This window comes from Schistocerca nitens, chromosome 6 (assembly GCF_023898315.1).
Source record: "Schistocerca nitens isolate TAMUIC-IGC-003100 chromosome 6, iqSchNite1.1, whole genome shotgun sequence".
Lineage (NCBI taxonomy): Eukaryota > Metazoa > Arthropoda > Insecta > Orthoptera > Acrididae > Schistocerca > Schistocerca nitens.
This window is the reverse complement of record NC_064619.1, coordinates 148,157,214-148,171,503: the sequence shown is the minus strand read 5'-3', so window position 1 is coordinate 148,171,503 and position 14,290 is coordinate 148,157,214.

The window sequence follows — 14,290 nt, the reverse complement described above, 5'->3', positions numbered from 1 at the left end:
ATGCATTGATTTTAGAGTCACAGAATTTAGACAAAAAATTAGAATTAAATAAAACAGAAATAAAAAAGAAGAGTTAGCCATTGTAAATGGAAATATTGATGATTGTAACACAAATATAAATGTAGTTAACTCTGAATCCAATCAATTAGAAAGCAATATTTACACTAATAAGTTCAGTAATATTTTTTTGTTTGGTAATATGTTCAATAATGTGATTTTAAAATATTTCCTGGGAAATCATTAGATCCATCCAGTGGACTTTTTGGCCAATGCAAAGATAGATTCACACCCAGTATGCCAGATCATTTCAAAGTTATGTTAGTTATGAAGTTTTTATATGGAGAAGCTAACCCAGACATGTCATTTGATGATTCCGAAAAGTTATTTCTTAGTGAATTTTAGTCAGAGAGCAAGAAAGTTAGGATTAAGATCAAGTTTTTAAATGGTTCCAGTTACAGAGAAGGTACACGAGAATTAGGGAGTTCTGTGTGAGAGAGTTAAGAATATTAACACATTTGGATAAACCACTATATGAGCTTATTCAGGTTGACATTTTAAAATGTAGACTGCCAAACAGAGTTCTATAGAGGTTGGTCTGTGGGCCAGACAATTCAATAGAGGAATTTTTGAAGTATTTACATAAGTTGGATAGAGCATGGAAGAAAAATGTCAGGTATGACACTAATAGTAATCAGAGAGAGAACCATTACCAGAGTGGAGTTACTCTCATAATCAACAAGGTGATAGAAATAGGAGAAGAGTTGGGAATAATTTCAGAGGTAATCATTATGGCAATAATTATGATAGACAAGACAGAAGGGGTGATGACAGAGGTCATGAGCTGAGAAATAGGCAATGGGGGAATGAAGAAAGGAGAAATGCAGATAGGAGAGGAGAGAACAGAAATAACAACCAGAGAAATGGGTAACCATCTCACTGAGAGCCTGTCAATCTGAGGTGAGGTGCAGGCTAGTCAAAATAGAATTGGGAGAAGGAGTTACTATTCACAAGCTAGTTATCATCAAACAAGTAGTAGTGATTACAATGTAAACAGAAATAATTGTGATAGAGAATTTTGCGAAAATATTTTGAGGGTGATAAAAGATGAACAAAAGAAAGTGAGCTAGGAATTTGATTAAGTGATGATGTTCTGACAAATCTTTTTGATAAATCTGGAGATCAGCATGTATCAAGTGATGTTAGCTGCTGCAAAGATGATGAATTTGGGTTAATAAGTTTACAAGTGAAGAAGTTGTGTGTAGTTTCACTGAAGCAGATGTGGTGGAGGTTGATAATCATGTACTTAGAGGGGAGATAGTATGTTGAATCATGTTATTTGTGAACCTGTTGGCACAAATACTCTTACTTTTGGTGATGATAATTTATAAGACTGATTTTGATGTTAGTAGTAAGATTAACGATTTTGGTGTTGATTTATGCAGAAGTGATGTTGATTTTGATTAGGAGGAGTATAATGCTGTGATTTGTGAAGAGTTTCATGGTATGATCCATGTTGAGATCAGTGATGATAATGCTAGTAGCTAAGTTGTAGGTCTTGGTGATGATAGGGAAGTATATGAGAGACAGATCATGCCAGTTGACATCTGTGAGATCTTGGCAAATGGTGATTATAAGCTAGAGCAGAACAAACAAATTGGTGATAAGACACTTGAAGTTATAGCAAATCAGATTAATAACATATATTTTAGTTGTGTTGTGCATAGTGATTTTAAGGTAGATGATGAACACACACATGCTGACTTAAGTAACTGCAACACAGATAGCAAGATAAGCTTGAATAGTCAACACATATATACTGAAGAAGATGAACTGTCTGTACAAAAGAATATTGAAATAGTTGCAAGGTGCCATTAGGGACTTTACAGCCAACCAGATCAGCTGAATCACCTATAGGAAGAGAAATAAATTTTAGAGAAGTTGAGAATGAATTACTAGTTGAGAATGAAATTATTGATACTGAAGACATATTATGTAGTCCCTATATTAACATTCAGATTGGTAAGTGGAAAGCAGTTTGTTTGATCCACACAGGTAGTCCAGTACATGGTATTTGAGGTAAATTGAGAGACAGAATAAAACATCCAGAGAATAATACTGAATTTCCAATCACAGTGTTACTATCAAATGAGCAACAGACAAACTTAGCTAATTACCAGACAAATGTCAATAACATTTAGCATTGAGAACACTAGTTTTGAACAGGGATGATTGGTGCATTCTGACCTGAGCTGCCACAATTGGTGATCATGTGTGTGTTAAATGTGCTTGCTTGTATGTATGAATGGTTTTGTTTTTCTCTGTTTCTCATTCGCTGATTATAGCTGTGGCCAAAAGCTTTGTATAAGTGTCTTTTAATTGTGTGTGCCTCTAACTTAATGTGTCTTCTTTATGGTAAGTAGCAATCTATCTTTTCCTACCTTATACTTCTGCAGACTGTTTCCAGGGCCCTCCTAAATTGCTGAGTCTCAAGGTACGGAATTCCACAAGTTATTACCACAGACAGGAAAGGCAATAGTAGCCTCAAGCTACCATACTGCATAGTGTATGCACCTCACACTGAAGGCAGCCTTGGCCTACCACATGTAGGCCTGGTCAGACACACTACCTTTAGCATTAAAAGGGCTAAGCACTGGCCTGAAAGAGGACTTGGGTTTCTCACCTGCTCAACTAGTCTATAGTGAGCAATTACAGGTTCTGGGTGAATTTTTCTCACCAACACCTGAGACTTGGCCACTGCTGGGGGAGTTAGAAGATGCATTCTTACACAGACTGTACTCACACATGTGTCATCTCTTGCCAAAAAATCCAGTTTGACACAGCAACAGACCAATTTTCTTTCACAAAGATTTATTCCGATGGGATTTCATGTGGCAAAGACAAAGACAGTTCTGCATATCACAGGTGAAGTACTATTTTAATGTTTGCCTCTGTTTACTGATGTCATCACATCAATGCTGCCCCCCCCCCTCCCCTCCCGCACTCCCTCCACCCTCCCCCACCCCCCTCTCCCCTCCCCTGCCTGCCTGCTCTCTCTCCACAATCTACAGGCCTTTAAGATCACAGACCACATGGATAAAACATTCACAGTTGAGAAAAATGGGAAACAAGATACTGTATCTTAACTACATAGGCTTCCACAGCCATCTTCATGACAGTTAAAATCCTTCTGGTTGTTGTACTGTGCCATTGTATACAATACTTTAATTATAAACTGTAAAAACCAATGTTTCGGCTGTATTACAACAGCCTTCCTTAGGGCAAAATGGTAGTCTTGCCCTGAGGAAGGCCATCAGAATATGGTCAAAATGTTGGTTCAGAGTTTATAACTTAAGTATTTTATACAATGACACACTACAACACATAGAAAATTTTAATTATCAAGATACTGTATCAGTTAAGTGTCTCAAGCTTCCCAACACAGGAGACACTCTATCTATAGCAGTGAGAATCCCAATCAGACCTGCATCTTAGTCACAGAATTTAATGTGTGATGTATAAGATGTGAGACTGTGGGTGCCTATTTCAGATACTACAGAAAACCTGTTAATGTATGTGTGGTCAAGCAGATAGCTAACTTGTAAGTATACACTGGTTAGAGAAGCTCTCAAGTTTTCTAGTTCTATGAAGTTAAGGAGTGAGCTGCATGGGTAAAATTTGTGATGTGTTAAAATAGATTCTGAGCCACAGCTCTCCGAGAAGGTAGAAGGCAGAGGGGGGAGGAGGGGAGAGGGGTGAGTGCAGGACTGATGTGGTGACATCAATAAGCAGAGTCAACAGAGGCTGAATGCAAACAATAAAATAGTACTTCACCTGTGATATGCAGAATTGTCTTTGTCTTTGCATTTCTAGCTTTTTTGGTACCTGTGTGTGATGGTCCATATTTGGTTGCAAAATGCTATCATGAATTCTTTACAGAAGAATGGAAAAACTGATAGAAGCCAATCCACAGGAAGCTCAGTCTGGATTCCAATAGAAATGTAGGAACATGCAAGGCAATACTGACTCTATGACATCTCTTACAAGATAGGTTAAGGAAAGCAAAAGTAGATTTCTACTACGTGTAGACTTAGAGAAAACTTTTGACAATGTTCACTAGAATACCTCTTTGAAATTCTAAACGTATCATGGGTAAAACACACAGAGCAAAAGGCTATTTACAACTCGTACAGAAATCAGATGGTAGTTATAAGAGTCAAGGGGCATGAAAGGAAGCAGTGGTAGAGAAGGGAGTTAAGACAGGGTTGTAGCCTACTCCTGATGTTCAGTATGTACACTGAGCAATCAGTAAAGGAAACCAAAGAAATATTTTGAGGTAGGAATTGAAGTCCAGGGACAAGAAATAATGTGGTGACATCAACAAGCAGAGTCAACAATGAAATAGTAGTTCATCTGTGACATGCAGAACTTTGTATTATTAGCTTCTCTGGTACTTGTGTGTGACAGTTCATGTTTGGTTGTCTAGTAAACGTGTTCTATTTTGTGCAAAGTGTATTTAATACAAATAAAGTATTAATTGCTTATAAACTGCATACGTATTTGAAACGGAATCAACTATTTGCACAACACTGTAATTCAGTGAGAGAGAGGAAAGGACTTGGAAGAGCAGTTGAACAGAATGGACATCATCTTGAGAGGAGGATATAAGATGAACATCAACAAAAGCAGAACAAGGACAATGGAATACAGTCAAATCAAGTTATACTGAGGGAATTACATTAAAAAATGACACACTAAAAGTAGCACAAGAGATATGCTTATTTGGCAACAAAATAACTGATGATGGACAAAGTAGAGATGATATAAAATGTGTACTATCACTGGAAAGAAAAGTGTTCCTGAAAAAGAGAACTTTATTAATATCAAACATAGGTTTAAGAGTTAAGAAGTCTTTTTTGGAGGTGTTCATCTGGAGTGTAGTTATGTATGGAAGTGAAATATGGACAATAAAGAGTTTAGACAAGAAGAGAATAGAGGCGTTTGAAATGCGGTGCCACTGAATAGTGCTGAGGATTAGATGGGTGGATCATGTAATTAATGAGGAGGTACTGAATAGAACTGGGAAGACAGCAAATTTGTGGCAGAGCTTGACTAAAAGTAGGAAGCAGTTGATAGGACACATTCTGAGATATCAAGGGATCACCAGTTTAGTACTGGTGAGAATGTGGAGGAGGGGGGGATGGAGGTTAAAATCATTCAGGGAGAACAAGAGATGAATAAAGTAAGCTGATTCAGAAGGATGTAGGTTGCAGTAGTCATTTGGAGACAAGGAAGCTTGTGCAAGGTAGAGTTGCATGGAGAGCTGCATCAAGCCAGTCTTCTGACTGACGACTACAACAAAAACAACAACAACAAGCATAATTATGTTAAGTGCTACTATGCAGCTACTTGTTGTGTAAGAGAATTAAAAGTACACCTTTAACAAAGAACTTTTGCCACACAACTAATGTATAGTTCCTAATGAACGAAGAGTGATAGTATGTCAAAGCTGCAACACTTAGATATTATATGTTTCAATCTATCCCACATTACTGAGGACTATATTCCAGTATGGGGTCTGCAAAATAAAATGTGCAAATTTATTCAGAGGGAAGAAGAGACTCTAGTTAAAATCTCTTCAGGCAAGAGATATCTCGAGGCAAACTGAAAACAACAGGCAAGTTAATAACAACAATGTTCAGTATGACTCAGTTATAGATGCAAAAACTGCTACAGGTGACAGAAGTCATAGATTCAAGCAGAATGGAACATTAACATCAGGTTAGAAAATTTAAAAAGGGAAATGGATAGGTTAAAGTTAGATATAGTGGGAATTAGTGAAGTTCGGTGGCAGGAGGAACAAGACTTTTGGTCAGGTGATTACAGGGTTATAAATACAAAATCAAATAGGGGTAATGCAGGAGTAGGTATAATAATGAATAAAAAAATAGGAGTGTGGGTTAGCTACTACAAACAGCATAGTGAACGCATTATTGTGGCCAAGATAGACACAAAGCCCATGCCTACTACAGTAGTACAAGTTTATATGCCAACTAGCTCTGCAGATGATGAAGAAATTGATGAAATGTATGACAAGATAAAGGAAATTATTCAGGTAGTGAAAGGAGACGAAAATTTAATAGTCATGGGTGACTGGAATTCGTCAGTAGGAAAAGGGAGAGAAGGAAACATAGTAGGTGAATATGGATTGGGGGGAAGAAATGAAAGAGGAAGCCGCCTTGTAGAATTTTGCACAGAGCATAACTTAATCATAGCTAACACTTGGTTCAAGAATCATAAAAGAAGGTTGTATACCTGGAAGAATCCTGGAGATACTAAAAGGTATCAGATAGATTATATAATGGTAAGACAGAGATTTAGGAACCAGGCTTTAAATTGTAAGACATTTCCAGGTGCAGATGTGGATTCTGACCACAATCTATTGGTTATGAACTGCAGATTGAAACTGAAGAAACTGCAAAAAGGTGGGAATTTAAGGAGATGGGACCTGGATAAACTGAAAGAACCAGAGGTTGTAGAGAGTTTCAGGGAGAGCATAAGGGAACAATTGACAGGAATGGGGGAAAGAAATACAGTAGAAGAAGAATGGGTAGCTCTGAGGGATGAAGTAGTTAAGGCAGCAGAGGATCAAGTAGGTAAAAAGATGAGGGCTAATAGAAATCCTTGGGTAACAGAAGAAATATTGAATTTAATTGATGCAAGAAGAAAATATAAAAATGCAGTAAATGAAGCAGGCAAAATGGAATACAAACGTCTCAAAAATGAGATTGACAGGAAGTGCAAAATGGCTAAGCAGGGATGGCTAGAGGACAAATGTAAGGATGTAGAGGCTTGTCTCACTTGGGGTAACATAGATACTGCCTACAGGAAAATTAAAGAGACCTTTGGAGACAAGAGAACCACTTGTATGAATATCAAGAGCTCAGATGGCAACCCAGTTCTAAGCAAAGAAGGGAAGGCAGAAAGGTGGAAGAAGTATATAGAGGGTTTATACAAGGGCGATGTACTTGAGGACAATATTATGGAAATGGAAGAGGATGTAGATGAAGATGAAATGGGAGATAAGATACTGCGTGAAGAGTTTGACAGAGCACTGAAAGACCTGAATCGAAACAAGGCCCCGGGAGTAGACAACATTCCATTAGAACTACTGATGGCCTTGGGAGAGCCAGTCATGACAAAACTCTACCATCTGGTGAGCAAGATGTATGAAACAGGCGAAATACCCTCAGACTTCAAGAAGAATGTAATAATTCCAATCCCAAAGAAAGCAGGTGTTGACAGATGTGAAAATTACCGAACTATCAGTTTAATAAGTCACAGCTGCAAAATACTAACGCGAATTCTTTACAGACGAATGGAAAAACTGGTAGAAGCGGACCTCGGGGAAGATCAGTTTGGATTCCGTAGAAATGTTGGAACAAGTGAGGCAATACTAACCTTACGACTTATCTTAGAAGAAAGATTAAGAAAAGGCAAACCTACGTTTCTAGCATTTGTAGACTTAGAGAAAGCTTTTGACAACGTTAACTGGAATACTCTCTTTCAAATTCTGAAGGTGGCAGGGGTAAAATACAGGGAGCGAAAGGCTATTTACAATTTGTACAGAAACCACATGGCAGTTATAAGAGTCGAGGGACATGAAAGGGAAGCAGTGGTTGGGAAGGGAGTGAGACAGGGTTGTAGCCTCTCCCCAATGTTATTCAATCTGTATATTGAGCAAGCAGTAAATAAAATAAAAGTAAAATTCGGAGTAGGTATTAAAATTCATGGAGAAGAAGTAAGAACTTTGAGGTTCGCCGATGACATTGTGATTCTGTCAGAGACAGCAAAGGACTTGGAGGAGCAGTTGAACGGAATGGACAGTGTCTTGAAGGGAGGATATAAGATGAACATCAACAAAAGCAAAACGAGGATAATGGAATGTAGTCAAATTAAATCGGGTGATGCTGAGGGGATTAGATTAGGAAATGAGACACTTAAAGTAGTAAAGGAGTTTTGCTATTTAGGGAGTAAAATAACTGATGATGGTCGAAGTAGGGAGGATATAAAGTGTAGACTGGCAGTGGCAAGGAAATCGTTTCTGAAGAAGAGAAATTTGTTAACATCGAGTATAGATTTAAGTGTCAGGAAGTCGTTTCTGAAAGTATTTGTATGGAGTGTAGCCACGTATGGAAGTGAAACGTGGACAATAAATAGTTTGGACAAGAAGAGAATAGAAGCTTTCGAAATCTGGTGCTACAGAAGAATGCTGAAGATAAGGTGGGTAGATCACGTAACTAATGAGGAGGTATTGAATAGGTAGGATTGGGGAGAAGAGAAGTTTGTGGCCCAACTTGACTAGAAGAAGGGATCGGTTGGTAGGACATGTTTTGAGGCATCAAGGGATCACAAATTTAGCATTGGAGGGCAGCGTGGAGGGTAAAAATCGTAGGGGGAGACCAAGAGATGAATACACTAAGCAGATTCAGAAGGATGTAGGTTGCAGTAGGTACTGGGAGATGAAGAAGCTTGCACAGGATAGAGTAGCATGGAGAGCTGCATCAAACCAGTCTCAGGACTGAGGACCACAACAACAACATGAAGAGAAAAGATTTCTTTGTCTGATAATATTTTTAAAAAAGTTGAAAAAAAGGTGATTCATCAGAAATAAAGCAGTAAGGTATGCAAGATATTGGATCAAGAAATCAGAAATAAAGCAGTAAGGTATGCAAGATATTGGATCAAGAAAAACAATGCAGAATAGGGGTACAAAACAATCATCACTAAAATAAAAAAAATAGCCTGTTGCTACCATATCCTTGCTAATTTTGATCTTAAGTTGTCCTGTTTCTCAATTTTTGGGGGATGAGAATATCTTCTTTAATAACTGAAAAGCCCTGTTTCCATTACAATTTTATGGGTGTAAGCCTTTGCCATCCTTCCTTTCCTCTAATCATTCATATCTGTTGCTAGTTTAAGCTGTGCCTAGTTTCAAAAACTAGCACTTCCATTACCTTTTGTTTACATCTATGCCTACTGCTGCCTGGTAAGTAGGTTTTCTGCATTTTTTGATATCTTAGTTTCATTTTTTTACTTTTTTCTGGCTACAGTTCATTGAAAAACACAGAAGTAAGTGGTTAGTGTTGGCGTTTCACCCCCTTTGGTCTCTCTTTCATTTAGTCATCCTGCTGAATTACAGTTGCTTTAAAAAACAATGCTCAAATGTACTACTTTGCAAACAGTACATGTAATGGTAATTTTCTGATAATATTAACCTGTGAAGGATGAAGTACTCCTTCCTCTTGCTGCACATCTTCAAGTACTTGTGAACTGAATGATTTATTACCTTGATTGTCATGCTGATTCTGTTCTATCCCAGATTGTCTGCTGCAAATTACAAAATAAAGTTAAAATTAAGGAAATATAAGCAGACTGTCACACACACACACACACACACACACACACACACACACACACACACACACACACACACACACACAGAATATAAACATTCCAGAATAGATGAAAATGCTACATACAATTGTTTTACACTTCAGTAATAAATTTTCCATTGTGCACTGTTTTTCAAGCAAAGCTTGTAATGCCCAAGTGACTAGGGTATAGTTTGAAAGCTATTGATGAATGCTAAGGATACAGGAGGGTTTACTGGGAGGTTTACATGTATTTTGTGAATGGGCTACATATTTCTTGTGTACAAATAATTGAATTGCTTGAGTACTGACTACATAACACCACAGAACTCTATGACTCTGGAATTATTTCAGCTTGTCACAGTATGGTAGCATGCATAGACCTGCAATCCCTGATAAACTCATTTGAAGTACAACTATTTTGTGTACTGTTGATCAGAAGACATAACCAGGATACCACTGCAAGTGAACAAGATGGATGCCAAACTGGCTAACTGTAAGACAGCCAGTTCTGTGTTGCAAAACTTACATTTGAAAATATGGGATCATTTAATTTGCCATTCAACAAACCAACTACTTATTTAATTCCACTACATATCAATGCTGGGATTAGCTTTCATAAATGATAATCTATTGTACAATCTGCAGAAAAAATTGAACTATTGTGCAAGTTAAGTTATAGAGGAAAAAAGTCCACATTTTGATGACTCATAAGATATGACTAAATGACACCTTTTTACAAAACAATAAGACATCTTGTGACCTTGTCAAGCAAAGTAGATGCCTGCCTTATGATGAGGGCTGCATGGTATTGTACTGCAGTCCAGAAAGAACAGATGGAGCTGTTTGTGTACTCTGGGCAAATGCAAAATAGAATTATAAAATTGCTCTTTTAACTCTTTGCAGCATGGAGCAAGTCACTTGCAGGGCTTGTTATGCAAGATTTATGACTTTTCCAAAAATTGCACTTTTCATGTTTTTCTAACCCTTTCGGTCATGTAGTTGGCAATAACAAATATTTCAAGTCTTCTTTGTCAGATGTTTCTTAGAACTGAATAACGCACTTCTTGTATCACTATGCATTTCAGTGTGTTCATTGCTTGGTTAAGGATAAATATCAACTAAGCAAGTCATAATGCGTATGTTATTATTTTATGTGATTGCATTTCAAGCAAGCTAAGTAAAACCCACAAAAATGGTATTTTCAATTTAAATATGAAACTTCTGAAATCTTTTTTTTTTCCTCCAAATTTGGCTTCCACCTCTCAAGAACTGTGGTGTATGATGCTGATTGCCATAGTGAAGTTGTTACATCAGAAATTCTTTCAGTACCAAGTATTTGGTTCCACATTCACAAAAACATATTGTTAATACAAATGAAAAACATTAAATTAATTTTCTGTTGTCCTAAGAATAAATCTGACTGGTTTCCAACAAAGGTGTAGTGAAATTTTGTATTCATCTGAAAACTTTATGTAGGTGACAGCGATTTTGCAAAATATTGCCACTAACATTCATAATTATCAGAAAACAATGCAAAAATATAAAACAATAGACCAATAGTAAATACTGTGGCACTTACAGGAAACAGTCCGCATAGAAACAAAGAGGCTGTAAAACCTGCATAAAGCATAATTTAAAACAATGTGACTTGATGATAAAGGAATGTGCAAGCCAAAGAACCACTAAGAATGTCTGTTGAAGCAAAGCAGGATTACGTGGAAAGGTGTTTGACAACTTGCATTGCTATTTGTAGCATGAAACAAGCTGTTCTGGGTGCATAAAAAAAGAAAGAATCATGGTTCAAACAGGCTGTAATACATTTTAGCTAATTTTGACTTCGTCATTTTCAAGCACTTATCATGAGCCTCACATTTGACTAAATAGCAAATGCATTGTAGTGCCTCGAGAATTTCGGCGCAAATTCTAGAGACCCTCTGCTTTCCACCATCTTGAACACCTGATATTTTACGTACGAGCGTGATAAACGGGAGAGTGTCTACCTCACACCAGTTTTCTGTGTGCGCAGGGTGGATGTGTGTCAAGAGAATGCCACAAGGCGAATTGTTGATTGGCGTGGGCAAGTGGTTGCCTCACTTGTCACAGAAGTTACATGACCAGGACTAGGAGCAAGCATGCCTTACTCCGTGACAGTGCTACGTCAGTCATTATTGTGAGCAGTTGAACTGTATAAAAGAAAAGAAAATACACTTACTTTTACTAACTTACTTACTGACTCTCTAGAGTTGCGGATGGTGGGCTTGTGAGAACCTTGAGAGATTTTTGGAACTGTATTTATTGTAAAAGTAATCAATAGTTTCTGATGGACTGGGAGTCATTGGATTTACAAAATATTATTCGTTGATGTGAAACTGTTATGTGGTGTTCTGTTTGTGGAAGTGAAATATAGGAGGGCTGATTTAAAAGTATCCTGAGTGTATGCAATCATTTTAAGAGTAGAGAAAATTCCTCCAAACAGCATCATATCTTTGGAGAAGAAGTTGGGCAGATCATCACAGCTGGCTATCCTGAGAAGAAGATCGGCAATGATGAAGGGGACGTGTGGGTCTTGCACACCAGCATCTCATTGCTTCCTCTAGTCACTGGAAACTGCCAGAACGTGGCGACTGTGGTGTCCATTCTGCAGGGGACATTTAACAACATACCTCCTCCAGCTTCTCACTCAAATACCGGCAAAGTAGGGATCCTGGGGAAGGGGAGTGGGAAGGGTTTTCTGTCTTTGGGACTATCTTCTTTCACTTCTTTGATCTTAGCAACCATTTCTATTTTTCCCTTTCTTACTTCTCATCTGAGTACTAGTTTATATTTCCCTCATTCCATAAGCATATACTTCTATCACTGAAGTCCTTCTCATCCTCCGTGGTTTCCTATAACCTTCAACTTATTTCAGATAAGTAGGCCGAAGAATCAGGCTGCACGAACACACATCGACATACACACAAAGAAACACAAACACCCAAACAAGAAAAGTGCAGTTTGAGAGCTTGTAAGAACCATCAAGTGTTGTAGGGTGAAGTACATGCACATGGTATTATAGGTGATGGTTCTACATTGACTAATTCTAAAAATATATACCTATGTATGTAAATAAGAATGACTTTACAACTTGTTGAATAGTGGGGCTCTCTGATAACCTAAGTAAAGATGGTATACCCTTTGATGGCCTAAGCAAATATGATAAGTAACGAGTGGTATATAGATGTATGGTAAAGAGGTTGAAAAGTAAAGGAGGACTCTAGGATACAAAGTGAAGTATTAATGAGCAATGTTGGAGACTGAAGCAGGTTTCTAATTTTACCAGATAATATTTAGTGATAGTAGACATGAAGATGTATACTAGGGTGATGAATCATGGGGCCTACTCACAAAGGATAAGGGGGGGGGGGGGGGGGGGGGGCACACCCAGCTTTTAGTGAATGGAAAAAAAGGGCAGATAGGCAGACCAATGAGAGGCTGACCTATACTGCGCAGGCAGAGGCACCAAGAAGGGGAGTGACCTGTACCATATAATATAGGAAGAAGAAAGTGGTGTACCTACCAGAACCGCAGGAGAAAGGTTACCCATAGATTCAACCCATAGGTAGGGGATAAATACTGTGCCTAAGGGAAAAAGGGCAGTATAGTGATAGAAATCACATATTTGGCAGGAATTATTGTGGGAAGTTTGTATTTTTAATGCCTCTAGTGTTATTAAGATTTATGGAAGTTGGAAAGAACAGGCTCATAAATTTCCTCCAGAGTTCCTCCAGACCACAGAAAGTTGTATTGATAGTACTAGTCCACACGAACAAAGAAAGGAGTAGCAAGAAGGACTAAAGGTAAAGGATAAAATGTTTAAGGGTCCCTGACACCAGGAATTTATGAGTGGAATTTAAAGGGGAGCTTATCCTGTGAAGTTCAAGAATTTATGAAAAATACATATATATCTAGAATTATGGAGTAACTGAATATCTCAGAGAAGTGGATTGTTATTAAGTATTATGTCAATGTACATACTGAATATGTATAAAATATCGAGTGTTCGAGCTAAGGGGAGGGATATGTAGTGCCTTGAAAATTTCGGCACAAATTCTAGAGACCCTCCTTTTTCCACTGTCTTGAACACCTGATATTTTATGTACGAGCATGAGAAATGGGAGAGTGTCTACCTCAAGCCGGTTTTCTGTGTGTGCAGGGTGGACGTGTGTCAAGAGAATGCCACAAGGTGAATGGTTGATCAGTGTGGGCAAGTGGTTGCCTTGCTTGTCACAGAAGTTACATGACCAGCACTAGGAGCAAGCACACCTTACTCCATGACGGTGCTACATCAGTCATTATTGTGAACAGGTGAACTGTATAAAAGAAAAGAAAATACACTTACTTTTACTTACTTACTTACCGACTCTCTAGAGTTGCGGATGGTGGACTCATGAGAACCTTGAGAGATTTTTGGAACTGTATTTATTGTAAAAGTAATCAACAGTTTCTGATGGACCAGGAGTCATTGGATTTACGAAATATGATTCATTGGTGTGAAACTGTTATGTGGTTCTGCTTGTGGAAGTGAAATGTAGTAGGGTTGATTTAGAAGTACCCCGAGTGTATGCAATCATTTTAAGAGTAGAGAAAATTCCTTCAAAAAGCATCATATCTTCGGAGAAGAAGTTGGGCAGGTCATCGTAGCCGGCTATCCTGAGAAAAAGATTGGTACAGCACCTCCAAGTAAGTCCAATGATGAAGGGGACCTGTGAGTCTTGCACACCAACACCTCATTGCTTGCTCTAGTCGCCAGAAACCGAAAGAGCATATGTAAAGGCACACATCACTTTTATGTGCATGTGTAGCACAAGTACAATCCA